Genomic DNA, 12564 nt, shown 5'->3' on the forward strand with positions numbered 1-12564 from the left:
TGGGTCACCAGACGTGAGCAAGGAAATAAAGTGGATGTTAGTGGAAGGTGGAGGGGAACATGAGACTCAGCAGTCGTGTACTCCAGGACACTGAGCTGTGGCTGGAAAAGAAGTAGCCCCTTGCCCCCTGCAAACAAGAGTTGGGAGGCAGCCTGCATGAGTGGGGTCCCAGGGCATCTCCTCATCCTGCACCGCACACTGTGTGGTTTTGTACAAATTTGCAAATAAACCCACGGTATTGCTTTTTTTTGGTTTTTCTCACCAGTGGTACTGCAATTTAGTTTCATTTTAGGATAGGATAATAGGAGGGATTAAGGCTGATAATGATGATGGCAGCTAACACTTAAGTAGCACTTACTAGATGCCTGGCCATTTCTGGGCTTTTACGTAATCTCACTTAATCCTCACACCAGCCGTAGGATGTGTGTACGCTTATCACCCCATTTTGAAGACAAAGAAATTGAGGTATAGAAAGGGTAAGTAGCTTGTCCAAGGTCACAAAGACAGTAAATAGAACATGGACTCGAATTAGTGGTTTGCTCCCAGAGTCTGTATTCTTAGCCCCTGCGCCTAGCCGCTTCTTGACACTTCCAAACCAGATGTGAGTCCTAGAACAGTGCGTCTCACCCTGAACAGTCATCCACCCATGGGATTGTGAGATCAGTTTAGTGGTTCCCAACCAACCTTCCTCCCTTCCTTCCTTCCTTTCTGTCTCTCTTTGTTCCTTCTGTGGAATAGAATAGAAAACAAAGTATTGACATTCATCACAGGTGATGGTGAAGGTATTGTTTCATGGAAATTGTGTTTCAATTTTATATTTTGTGTGTGTATGTTCTAGGTCACAGCACACAATGTATTTCTTACTGGGTGTGGCAGGTGAAACCTTGTGAGAGTCACTGCCTTAGAAATAAGCGTGGACATCAGAGCCAGGACATCCAGGCTGAGCCCCAGGGGCTCTAGGAAGCTGTTGGGCTTGAGAAGGTGAGAGGCTGTGACCCTCACAGCCAGCTTCTTCCGAGATGGTCCGTTTTCACAAATTTACCCCATGGTCAGAGTCTCCATCCTCCCACTGGATTTCCAAGGCCGGGGAGGGAGCTCCATTCTCTGCAGCCTCTTTCACCAAACTTGCTCTTTCTTTCCTGATTCACCACACAGACTTACACCTGCGTCCTTTGCACATGCTGTTCCCTGCCTTGGGCTGCTCTTCCCTGCCTGGTTGAATGAATTCCTACCCATTCTTTTAAACACAGCTTAGCTATTAACTTCCCTGACACTGCCAGTATTTCTGTATTTTTATATGTTTTGATTACTGTGTAGTTGTTTATGATACCTCTCTCATCTATTAGACTTGATGTTCCTTGAAAACAGAAACCCATTTTAATGAGTTGCTGCTCCAGAATTTCTATATAGGAGGGATTAGGAGCAGCAATCCCATTAAAGGAGAGGCTGTGGGACTTGTCTGGAGCTTTGTTTGCACAGCACTTTACTTAAGCACTGTATATAAGACTGAGACTGGAGGTGGCTGGTCAGGATTATGCAGGTGATGAACACCCACTTCCAAGACAGCCCCGGGGGCTCACCAACGCCCAGCCCCTGACACTGAAAACTGAAATCTCCAATGATGTGCTCAGCCTGGGGCTAGCTGCCAAGCGTCACAAAGCAATTCCCGGGTCGAAATGGCTCACAACCAGTTCAGACACACATGAAACGACCAAGAAAGTGGTTCTTAAACTTTCAATTTACATCAAAATCTCTCTGGGAGCTTTGGGTGTTTGTAAACGAAAATAGTTCTTTGCTTTGGGTGTTTGTAAACAACAATAATTGACAAGACATATTGAAATAGTATCTTTTGAGGGTGTTGCCCCGAAACTGACACTTTAGCAAACCATTTCCCAGGTTTTCTTCTTTAAGGCAATTTTATTTTCAGTTATTTTGGGTTATCGGCAGGATTTATATTAAGTTGGTATTCACTAGGATGGGCAAAGTAGTTGTTTTACAGCCATCATGTGTCCTGTTTGGGCCGGTGTGCCTTCTTTTTGGCCAGTGCCAATGTCACTCAAGCTGTGTTGCCTCTCCCCCAGCTTCTCTGGGCCTCCCCACAATCGAGAAAGTAAAGAGTTCAAGCTCGGTGCCACAGGGATCCTCAGAACCTCACTTCAGCCCTATAGCTGGTGTTCATTCCAATTGGTTGCTAAATATTTATTTACTTTAAAGGGACAGATAAAATTATATGTATTTATCATGTACAACATGATGTTTTGGAGTGTATATTGTCAAAAGACAAAATTACAACAAATTTAGTTTAAATTTTAATTGGCTTTATTTGCAATTCCAGAACCAGGCAGCACTTCATTCCATAAGTTAGAATAAGGGCTCCAATGAGTTGAGCAGAGGAGCATGGCTTTATAGAAAGGAAAAGGGCTGAAGAAAGCAGGAACAAAGAACAAAAAGCAGATTGGTTGTTTCAAAACTACTTTCCTAGTAAGGCCGGGACACGGAGACAGAACAATAGACAAATAACTGATTGGTTAACATTAGGGTACTTCAGTTTATGGGTTAAAACAGAAGGAACTTAATTATCATGCCAACTGAAACTGACCTGTTTGTGGAAATTAGGCTGTTGTTGTCTCTCTCTCCTGATTTCTCAGAAGGCCAGATAGCAACTCAGTTTTGGCTTGGTGACATGGAACTTTGGCATTAGTGACTCCATTTTGACTTTTAGTCTGTTCTGTGGGGGCCTGTGCAGGAGTTTAGTCCTAAACAGTGGCCTCCTATAATTTTATTTCACTGTATATTTTGGAATGACTAAACCTAATCCAAGGTTTTGGGGGGCCAACATGACCACAGTTTGAGGAGTTCTGTGTGATTAAGAACTAAGCAATCAGTAGTATCTCTAAGGGCTTGAGGAGGGACAGGTCGCTGTCAACTGGAATCAGTGGGCAAGCCTTCCTGGAGAAGGCAGCACTTGAACTAAGTTTTTAAGGACACACAGACTTTGAACAGCTGGAGATGAAGAGGCAGCACTGGAGCTGCACCGTGCTGAGCACTGGGGCTCTAGTTGCAACCATAGAAGTGAATGAACTTATCGTCCAGGAGGAGTGTGTAAAGAAAGGGGCCCTGGGGATTCCTTGGTGATGTGGCAGGATGGGGAATTGGGGCCAATGAAGGGTGGAGTAAAAGAGAGGCATATTTTAAATCCCAAGATCCTAAACTAGTCGCTTTCAGTGGGGGCTCTAGTGTCCCCACACATTTGGAAATGTGTGGCAGCAATTTAGGTTAACACAAGGAGCAGCACGGTGCTTCGTTTGAGTGCGTGGGCTCCAGTAGAATGTCTCACATCACACTCAATTTCTTAAGGTAACTGAGAAAACTGTTTAAGTTCATTTATGCCCAGATCTAACTCAGTTTTACATAGAAACACAGTATCCCCTGTTCAATACAGTCACATGTCGCTTAATGATGGGGACACATTCTGAGGAATGCATCATTAGGTGATTTTGTCATTGTGTGAACATCATGGAGTGTACTCACACAAACCTATCAGGTATACAAAGAGGCAGGCCAATATTACATGTAATTAGGGGAAAAAATCTATGGGAACAGATTTATAAATGACAGATAGGATAAAATTAGCAGACAAGGACTTTAAAACAGGCACTAGACGTATGCTCCATATATTTAAGAAAGTAATGAAAACATGAAAGAAATGGACAATCGATAAAAGACCCAAATAAAACATCTAGAATACGAAATACAATATTTGGAATAAAAAATACACTGGGTGGGATTTACAGCAGGTTAGTACCACAAAGGAAACTGAAGTTGAAGACAAAGCAATAGCAACAATCCAAACAAAGCACAGAAGGGAAAAGGACTAAAGAAATGAAGAGGACATCAGTGACCTGTGGAACAAGACAGGACGTTTTAATGTACGTGAAATATGAGTCCCCAGTGTGTGTGTGGAGGGGGTGGGAGAAGGGGAGGGGTAGCAGAAAAATATTTGGAGAAGTAATGGCTGGAATACTCAAATTTGATAAAAAGTATAAAGTATTATATTTAGGGCTGGCTGGTTAGCTCAGTAGGTTAGAGCATTGTGCTGATAATACCAAGGTCCGGGGTTCAGTCCCTGTACCAATCAGTCACCAAAACACCCAAATCAAACCAAACTGAACCAAAACGAAATAAAAACAGCAACAAAACAAAACTAATACCAGATTAAAAATCTTAGCAAACTCTAAGAAAAATAAAGAAAAACCACAGCAAAAATCTTCCAACCAAGTTATTGAAAAACAGTCATAAAGAAAAAATTCTTAAAAGCAGCTAGAGAAAAAAGATATCACATACAGAGGATTAAAGCTAAGAGTGATAGCAGGCTTCATGTCAGGAATTGTTATGAACTGAATGGATACCCCCAAAATGCATTTGTTGAAGTCCTAACCCCTGGTATCTCAGAATGTGACTCTATTTGGAGACAGAGTCTTAAAAAAGGTAGTTATATTAAAATCAAGTCTTTAGGGTGCCTAGTCCAATATGACTGATGTCCCCACAAGAAGAAGAGATCAGGACACAGATACACATAAAGGGATGACTATATGAAGACACAGGGAGAAGATGCCACCTACAAGCCAAGGAGAAAGGCCACAGGAGAAACCAACTCTGCCACACCTTGGTCTTGAATTTGTAGCATCCAGAACTGAGAGAAAATCAATTTCCGTGGTTTTGTATAGAAGCCCTAGCAAACTAATAAAATAGTGGAGCAAAATTTAAAGTACTAAAAGAAAAAAGCCTGGTAATTTAAGATTCTATCCCCAACAAAAATGTCTTTCAAGAATGAAAGACTTTTTTCAGACCAACAAATCAGAGAGAATTCATTGCCAGCAGACATGAACTAGAATAAATGATAACAAAAGTTTGTCAGGCAGAAGAAAAATGCTATTAGATTTACACAAAGGACTAAAGAGTATCATGAATCATACACACTTATATGTGGGTGGGGGTAAAAACACCTTTTGTCATTTTTTAAATGTTTAAACAAAATTAATAGCAGTGTACTGTAGGGTTTATAACATGTAAAAGTAAAATATGCTATGATAAAGCACAAAAGACAGGAAGGGCAACATATGATGTATAACACTTATATACTGTACATATATACATAAACATATAATTTCCATATACTGTTGTGAAGAATATAGGTGAGGTGGTATAACATTGTTTGAAGACAGACTGAAATAAGTTGAAGATGTATATTGTGAACCTTACAGCAACAACTAAAACAACAATAAAAATAGAGAAGATGATGATAAAAACAAAGTGATCTAGCTAATAACCAAGACTGGAGATAAGATGAAATACTAAAAAAATACCCAGCCCAAAACAAGGCAGAAAAAAGAGGGAAAAAGGAACAAAGAGCAAGTTGGACAAATAGAAAACAAATAGCATGATGATGTATTTAAATCTAACCATATTGATAATTACATTAAATTTAAGCTGTCTAAACATTCAAATCAAAAGGCATAGACTGTCACATTGGATAAAAAAGCAAGACCCAGCTATTACAAACAAGTTACCCACTTTACATGTAAATACAAAGATAGGTTAACAGTAAAAGGATGAATAGGAATATATATCAAGCAAACACTAATCAAAAGTAAGATGGAGTGCCTATATTCATATCAAAGTAGATTTCAGAATAAGGATTATTACCAGGGATAAAGAGGGACTATATATAATGACAAAGAAGTGAATTTATTATGAGAGCACAACCATTCTAAATCTATGTGTGTCTAATAACAGAGCTTCAAAATACATGAGATGAAACCTGACAGAAGAACTGGAAGGAGAAATAGTTCACCACCTTGACCAGCTACAACACTACAACCAATAGCAGAATATGCATTCTTTATCAAGTGCATGTGGAACATTTGTCAGGGCCATTTATTCTGGACCATAAAACAAGTATTGAAAAGTTTAAGAGGATGGAAATCATACAAATTAAGTTCTCTGACCATAATGAAATTAAACCAGACCAAAAGATACCTGGAAAATCCCACATATTGGGAATTTTAAGCAATACACTCTAAATAACCTATGGGTAAAAGAATACATCACAAGGAAAATTAGAACTGTTTTGAACTGAATGAAAACAAAAATGTGAAATATCAAAATATATGGGATGCAGCTAAAAAAATTGCTTAGAAGTGAATTTATATCTTTAAATGCCTATATTAGAAGAGAAGAAAGATCTTAAATCAGTAATCTAAGTTTTCATCTTAAGACTTTAGACAAGGAAGAGCAAATTAAGCCCAAAGTAGAAGAAAGGAAATCATAAAGAGCAGAAATCAATGAAATGAAAAGCAGACAACAGAAAAAAAAAATCAATAAAAACAAAAGTGGTTTCATTGAGAATAATAATAAAATTGAGAGAATTCTGGTAGGCTGATTATGTAAAAAATAGTGAAGACACAAATTATCAATGTCATAAATAAAAGAGGGCATATGACTGCAGATATTATTAAATGGATAATATGGAATATTACGACTAACTCGATGCCAAGAAATTTGACATAATAGATGAAGTAGACAGATTCCTTGAAAGACACAAACTACAAAAGCTCATTCAAAAAGCAAGGTCAAATAGAAAAATGGAATCCATTTCTTGAATCCTTTTGGGTTCTCAATAAGGTCATTCACAGTAATAACATCATCATTTCTTCCTTTCTGAATGTTAATTTCTTATCCTTTAATTTCTTTTTCTTGCTTTATTGCACTGGCTGGGACCTTCAGTACAATATAGTGCTAACTTGCAGAAAAGAAGGTGGGCAGATGTGATATTAACAATAATTTTGGAAAGAAGCACTTCAAACCATAATAAAATAAGAATATCAACCTCTTTCTTACTAAGAGAATCTAAAATCTAAAAAAATTATTGGACTGTATTTTTAATAAAAATTCTGGAAGCTGAGTAACTTCTGGGTAGCATGTATATTGATAAGGGAGAAATGTAACCTCAGCTCCACCATGAGAATGCTATCTCCAGGGAGTGATAAGAGAATTAGGAATCTATCAAACATACATACACATGCATGCACACTTACATGCATACTGCTCAGCTACAGGAAATAATGTCTCCCTAACTCAAAGTCTTACTGTAGCTTCAAAAGGAAAAATTTATTGTTGATGGGAGTCTTAGTTGTAAGAAAATAATCTAAATGATTCATTTTCAGAAATAATTCAGGACCAGCCCAGAAGTTGTCTGACTGGTCCAGCCCATTCCTGGGGGTGGGGGTGTGTGTGTCACTGAATAGATAAAGTTGTCCTTCAGATGTTAATGAGTTACCAGCCCTTAACTGTTTACTTCAAATGGATAAAGTTGTCCTTGAGATGGTAATGAGTTACTAGCCCTTTATTGTTCTCTTTATTTCCTAATGTTTCTCTTTTCACAGGGTTTTCGGTGGGTCTTTTTGGACAGCTTGTCCTGAGCCCTCAGACAAAGAAATTTCCTACAAGGGGGTAGTAAATTGGGGTAACCTTAGACATCATCTGGGGAGATTGTGCATTTCATAGTACCCTCAGCCAATGAGGAGTCAGGGGCAGGGACTTGTGCACTAGGAAATAAATTGCTTGCTGCAGCCCTTTTCCGTGTGCCTGTGCGTCAGATACCCAAACCTTGCAAGGCCATAATTAAAGTCTCACTTCACTGCACCTCGTGTCTCCATGTTCATCCTTTGGCTTGGACAGGTGAGGGTGTTTCTCACATAAGTCCAAGCTGGAACCATGATAATACCTGATTAAGTAGTTCCTGAAGATTCTGGTTTCTTGTCGTGCTTTTAGCTGCATGGGCTCTATTTAAAATATGAGGACAATATCCTTTACAGCCATAGCAAAAAACTGGGGATCAAGAGCTTATAGCCACATCATGAGTTTGTGGCTATAAAACCACATTAAACCACATTAAACTGGAAACATTAAACCACATTAAACTGGAAACATCCAAGTTTAATATTAGGGTCACTGGGCAGCCTGCAAAAATTAGGTAAAGGGCATTCATCCTCCTAGTCTCTACATTGATAAAATGTATTCCATTGTCAATTATTCTATTGGTTTCTCTTTGTTAATTGCAAGTGAATGCCCACAGACATTTTAGCTATATAAACTCACATATTAGGGGACTAGAAAAATGTAAAATGCTAAGAATATTAAATATTCATAAACTTAGGGAGAAACACAATATAACTGGAGCTACTAAAATATAAAGTATGTAATAGGGTGCTCTCTCTCTCTCTGTCTTTTTTTAATGACATTAAGGAATAGGTCTGGGAGAAAGTCATAGGACTCCTAGAGTTTTCTGGAAGATCCTTCTATCCCATTCTTGACTACTCTTTCCCTAGAGAGTATGGAATTCTTATCCCACCTGGGGCTTAACAGTCCTACACATCCTTTCAATGTTTTTTTTTGGACAAAGGTACAGAACTTTACATTCATCCCTAGAAAGTTTCATATTGAATTTTAGATCCGGTCTATCATTCGTTCTTGTCAAAGTCACTTTATATCTTCATTCTGGCATCCTTCCCATCTTCTTGTCTTGTGTGTGCTCTCAATGTCTTCATCCAGAGCGTTGATAAGAGAAGTGGCCAGTGACAGAATGCTTCAGCACAAAGACTTGGGGTCAGACCAGGCTGGGTGGTGAGAAGTGGGAAGGAATCAACGCACCTGTCGCAATTCAGGAGAAGCTCAGAACATCAGTTGCACGACCTCCCATCCTACTGGTTTACCTTTATTTCCATGGTCTTCCCATGCTTCATGTCTGAAGCAAGGTAGTCTTTAAGGGTCTTCTTTTTAAAAAGTTACTCCTGAAAGGCAACATTTTTCAAGCCTGACATGAAAGTTATTGATTATCTTCTAAACATATTACCAGGGGATAAATAAAAAGAAATGGGAGCTAGAATGGACAGTAAGCCAATGTCTAAAAATGGCTTTCGTGGATTGATGTGAAGAAGGAGGAAAGAATGCTGAAAAGGGTACAAAGAAAAGCTTTACCTGTATCTTGTAGTTGATGCATGCCAGAATTGGTGTTACGACAGGAGGCAAGAAGCTAATTGTTTCTCTGGCTGAAGATTTAAAACCACAGTGCCTCACAGATAATGCTGGGTTTGGCTTCCTTGGAAATGTGATGCAGAGTAATGCTTCTTAAACTGGACATGTGATATGCAGGGATATGCAAAGCTACAAGATAAAAACTGCATGTGTTTCTAGTGGATCCTTTTTATTGGAAAGTTGTGGGGGGGCATTGTTATGATAAATATTAAAATCAAATAGAATACAAAAATTTACATAATTTTTTATTGTAGTAAAAAGCACAAAACATAAAATTTACCACCTTAACCATTTGTAAGTGTGTGTGTATATATATATGTATGTATAAAGTGTGTGTATATATAGTTCAATCATGTTAAATATATTCATGTTGTTGTGAAACAGATCTCCAGAACATTTTCATCTTGCACAATTGAAACTATGCCCATTAAACAACAACTGCCCCTTTCCCCCTCCCTTAGCCCCTGCTAACCACTATTCTACTTCCTATTTCTATGAATTTGACTACTTTAGACAATTCATATAAGTAGAATCAGGTAGTATTTGTCTTTTTATGACTGGCTTATTTCACTTAGCATCATGCCCTTAAGGTTCATTCATGTTGTAACATGTAACAGGATTTTCTTTTTTAAGGCTGAACACTACTCCATTGTATGGATATACCACATTTTTTTATCCACTCATTCATCAACAGATGGAACTTGGGCTGCTTCCATCTCTTGGCTAGTCTGAATAATGCTGCTGTGAACATGGGTGTGAAGATATCTCTTCAACTCTGCTTTCAATTCTTTGGGGGAGATACCTTGAAGTGAGATTGCTAGATCATACGGTAATTCTATTTTTAATTTTTTAAGGAACTGCCATACTGTTTTCCATAGCAGTTGCAAAAATGTACGTAATTTTTTGAAGAAAAAACAAAGTCTTCTAGGAATTCCTTTGCTTATAGAGGGCTAGCTCTGTCTATACCCCAAGGATCTGCTTTCACTATTTTCTGCCATTAGGTCCACCTTGATGGAAAAGTTTGGAAAGTCTTGTTGGAGTGGTTAAAACATGGGCTTTAGAATCAGTGCAACCTAGATTAATGAATACCAGATCTGCTACTAATTACCTCTGACCAGGCAAGTAACTAAAGCTCTTGAGTCTTAGTTACCTGTCTGTGAAATGAAGATTTAGTAACTAGCATAGCTGAAATGCTTAGTGCAGTGCCTGGCACTCAGCAAAGCTCAATAAATAGTCACTAGTGATATTCTATCATTCTCAGGAATGACACCAAAGTCTGTTTTCTCTTCCTCATGATAGTGCTTCAAAAATGAATTCAACATGAATCCAAATGGGCTTGGCCATTTTAACAAACTTCTTGGTGATACACAGCACGGTCCTTAAAAAGATCTATATCCATTTATTTAGTTGTTGTCTGTGGAATATACTATAAAGTATATGTACTTCACAGGGCCTGGTTTTCCAAAGCCTTGCAGTTTCAAATATTGACCTTGCAGAGGACTCGAAATTTTCTTCAGGCTATAAAGTCTCTGGTGTAAGATAAAGATTTGTGGCACAGCAAGGTTGCTGGCTCAAGGACAGACTAGTTACTGATTGTTATATGAAGATACTGGAAAATTTCTGGAGGGAGAAGGAATGTTTGCTTAGATCAAGCTGTTGTTGATAGGACAACTTAATTGTCTACTGGAATGTCATCTGGCTTGTTTCGCTGAAAGTTACCAGCCTATATTGTTAAATTACAATCCCACCTATATGTTCTCTTCCTGTAACTTCCTGGTCTGGAAAATAAATGCAGCAAGAGAACCCCAATTCAGGGTTAATTTCCCAAGAAAGCGATGCCTCTTGCTTGAGGGTTCTGGCAGAAGATTAATCACTTTGGGGTCTCTCACTGCTCAGAAGAGATGGGCTTTGAGTAATCCTTTGACAAATCTATGGGGGTGAAGCAACACAAAGCAAGAGCTGTCTTTCTAGGAATTCTTCTAGGAATCCATTCTAATGAAATATCCTAAAATACAAAGTTTCTGGACAGTGATGCTCATCAATGCATTAAGTAAAATATAAAAAATGCAACTAATGCAAATGTCTAGCAATAGGGAAAATTTCTTAAAAGTACAGGACAGTTGTACAATAGATGTTTATAAAAATCTTTAAGGCTATAGGGAGCTTAATTTAGCAGCCTGTATAAAATTTTTAAAGTTTGTATGTAATTTTAAGTGGGAAAAAAACTCCAGGATATCATGTTATGTATACCTAGTAACTCTCAACCATATAAAATTATGCAGGCACGAGTACACCAGAATGCTAATTTAATTGTTCATTTTTTCATTCTACTGAAATCCTATTATGTGTAAGCTTTTATGCAAGGATCTGAGGATGCAGCTATAAACAAAGTACAAATTCTTGTTCTCAAATGTTTTGCACTCTAAATAGTTAAACAGAGTTTTAAAAGATTGTGATATAATGAAAGTATATTTTCTGAAAGTGGAGAGGACAGAGGGACTCGCTCTTCAGTGGAGTAAGAGGAGGGGAGGCAGAGGAATGACGTCTGAGCTGACTTTTGAAGAATCACTAGGAGAAGGTCAGGCAGACAGAGGGTGGGAAGGACAGGGTTAAGAGAAGGTAGGAGAGAGCCTTCTGGACAGAGAGAATAGCAGGTGCAAAGGCGAGGATGCTTCGTGGCATTCTGGAAGTGATAACGGCTCCCTAAAGGAGAGTTTAGGGCACTAAGGAGAAACACCAGGAGCTGGAGCTAGAAGGATCAGCAGGATCCAGACTCTTCACTTGGCCAGGAGGGGTGAAAGACGGGAGTGTGGGCATACTGCTGTGAGTGTTAGGGAGGATTTAAAGCGGGGAAGCAACACACTTGTAAGTGACGGTCATTCTGACAGCAGACAGGAGGGGGCTGTGGCCGGAAGCAGGGACACTGGGCTGAGAAGGTACAGTAGGAGACCAGGTGAGGGCCTGAACTAAACTCTGATGGTGATGGAGCAAAAGGAAGGATTGCAATGAGAAGAATCAACAGAATTTGGTGACTGAATAGAGAGATTTCCAGGTTTCTGGCTCATGCAGATGGTGGTGCTGCCATCAGGATAAGAATGTGGGAGGAAGGGTGAGTTCAGTAGGGAAGGATGCAGTGTAGAACATGGTGACTTTAAGATGTGACTTCTTTAGATAATGTGACTAGGCTGGTTTCCTCATTACAGTTAAGTTATATAACTCGCTCATGAGTTATTTCTCATTAACACCATCAGGGAGATAATAGAGCTCTATGTTTAACAATTAAAGAAGGAGAGAACAATTCTGCTAAAAGTAGACATATGCAATCTCAGAAGCAGTGACTGCAATAATATTCTAACACATGATTGAGTTAAATTTAAGTCCCAGCTATAAATACATATGAAAATGGATGCTTGAAAGTAGAGTAACTAATGAATGTTAAATGGATTGCACCTTCACTCGCCTTGGGCG

Source organism: Cynocephalus volans, chromosome 2, assembly GCF_027409185.1.
Source record: "Cynocephalus volans isolate mCynVol1 chromosome 2, mCynVol1.pri, whole genome shotgun sequence".
Classification (NCBI taxonomy): Eukaryota; Metazoa; Chordata; class Mammalia; order Dermoptera; family Cynocephalidae; genus Cynocephalus; species Cynocephalus volans.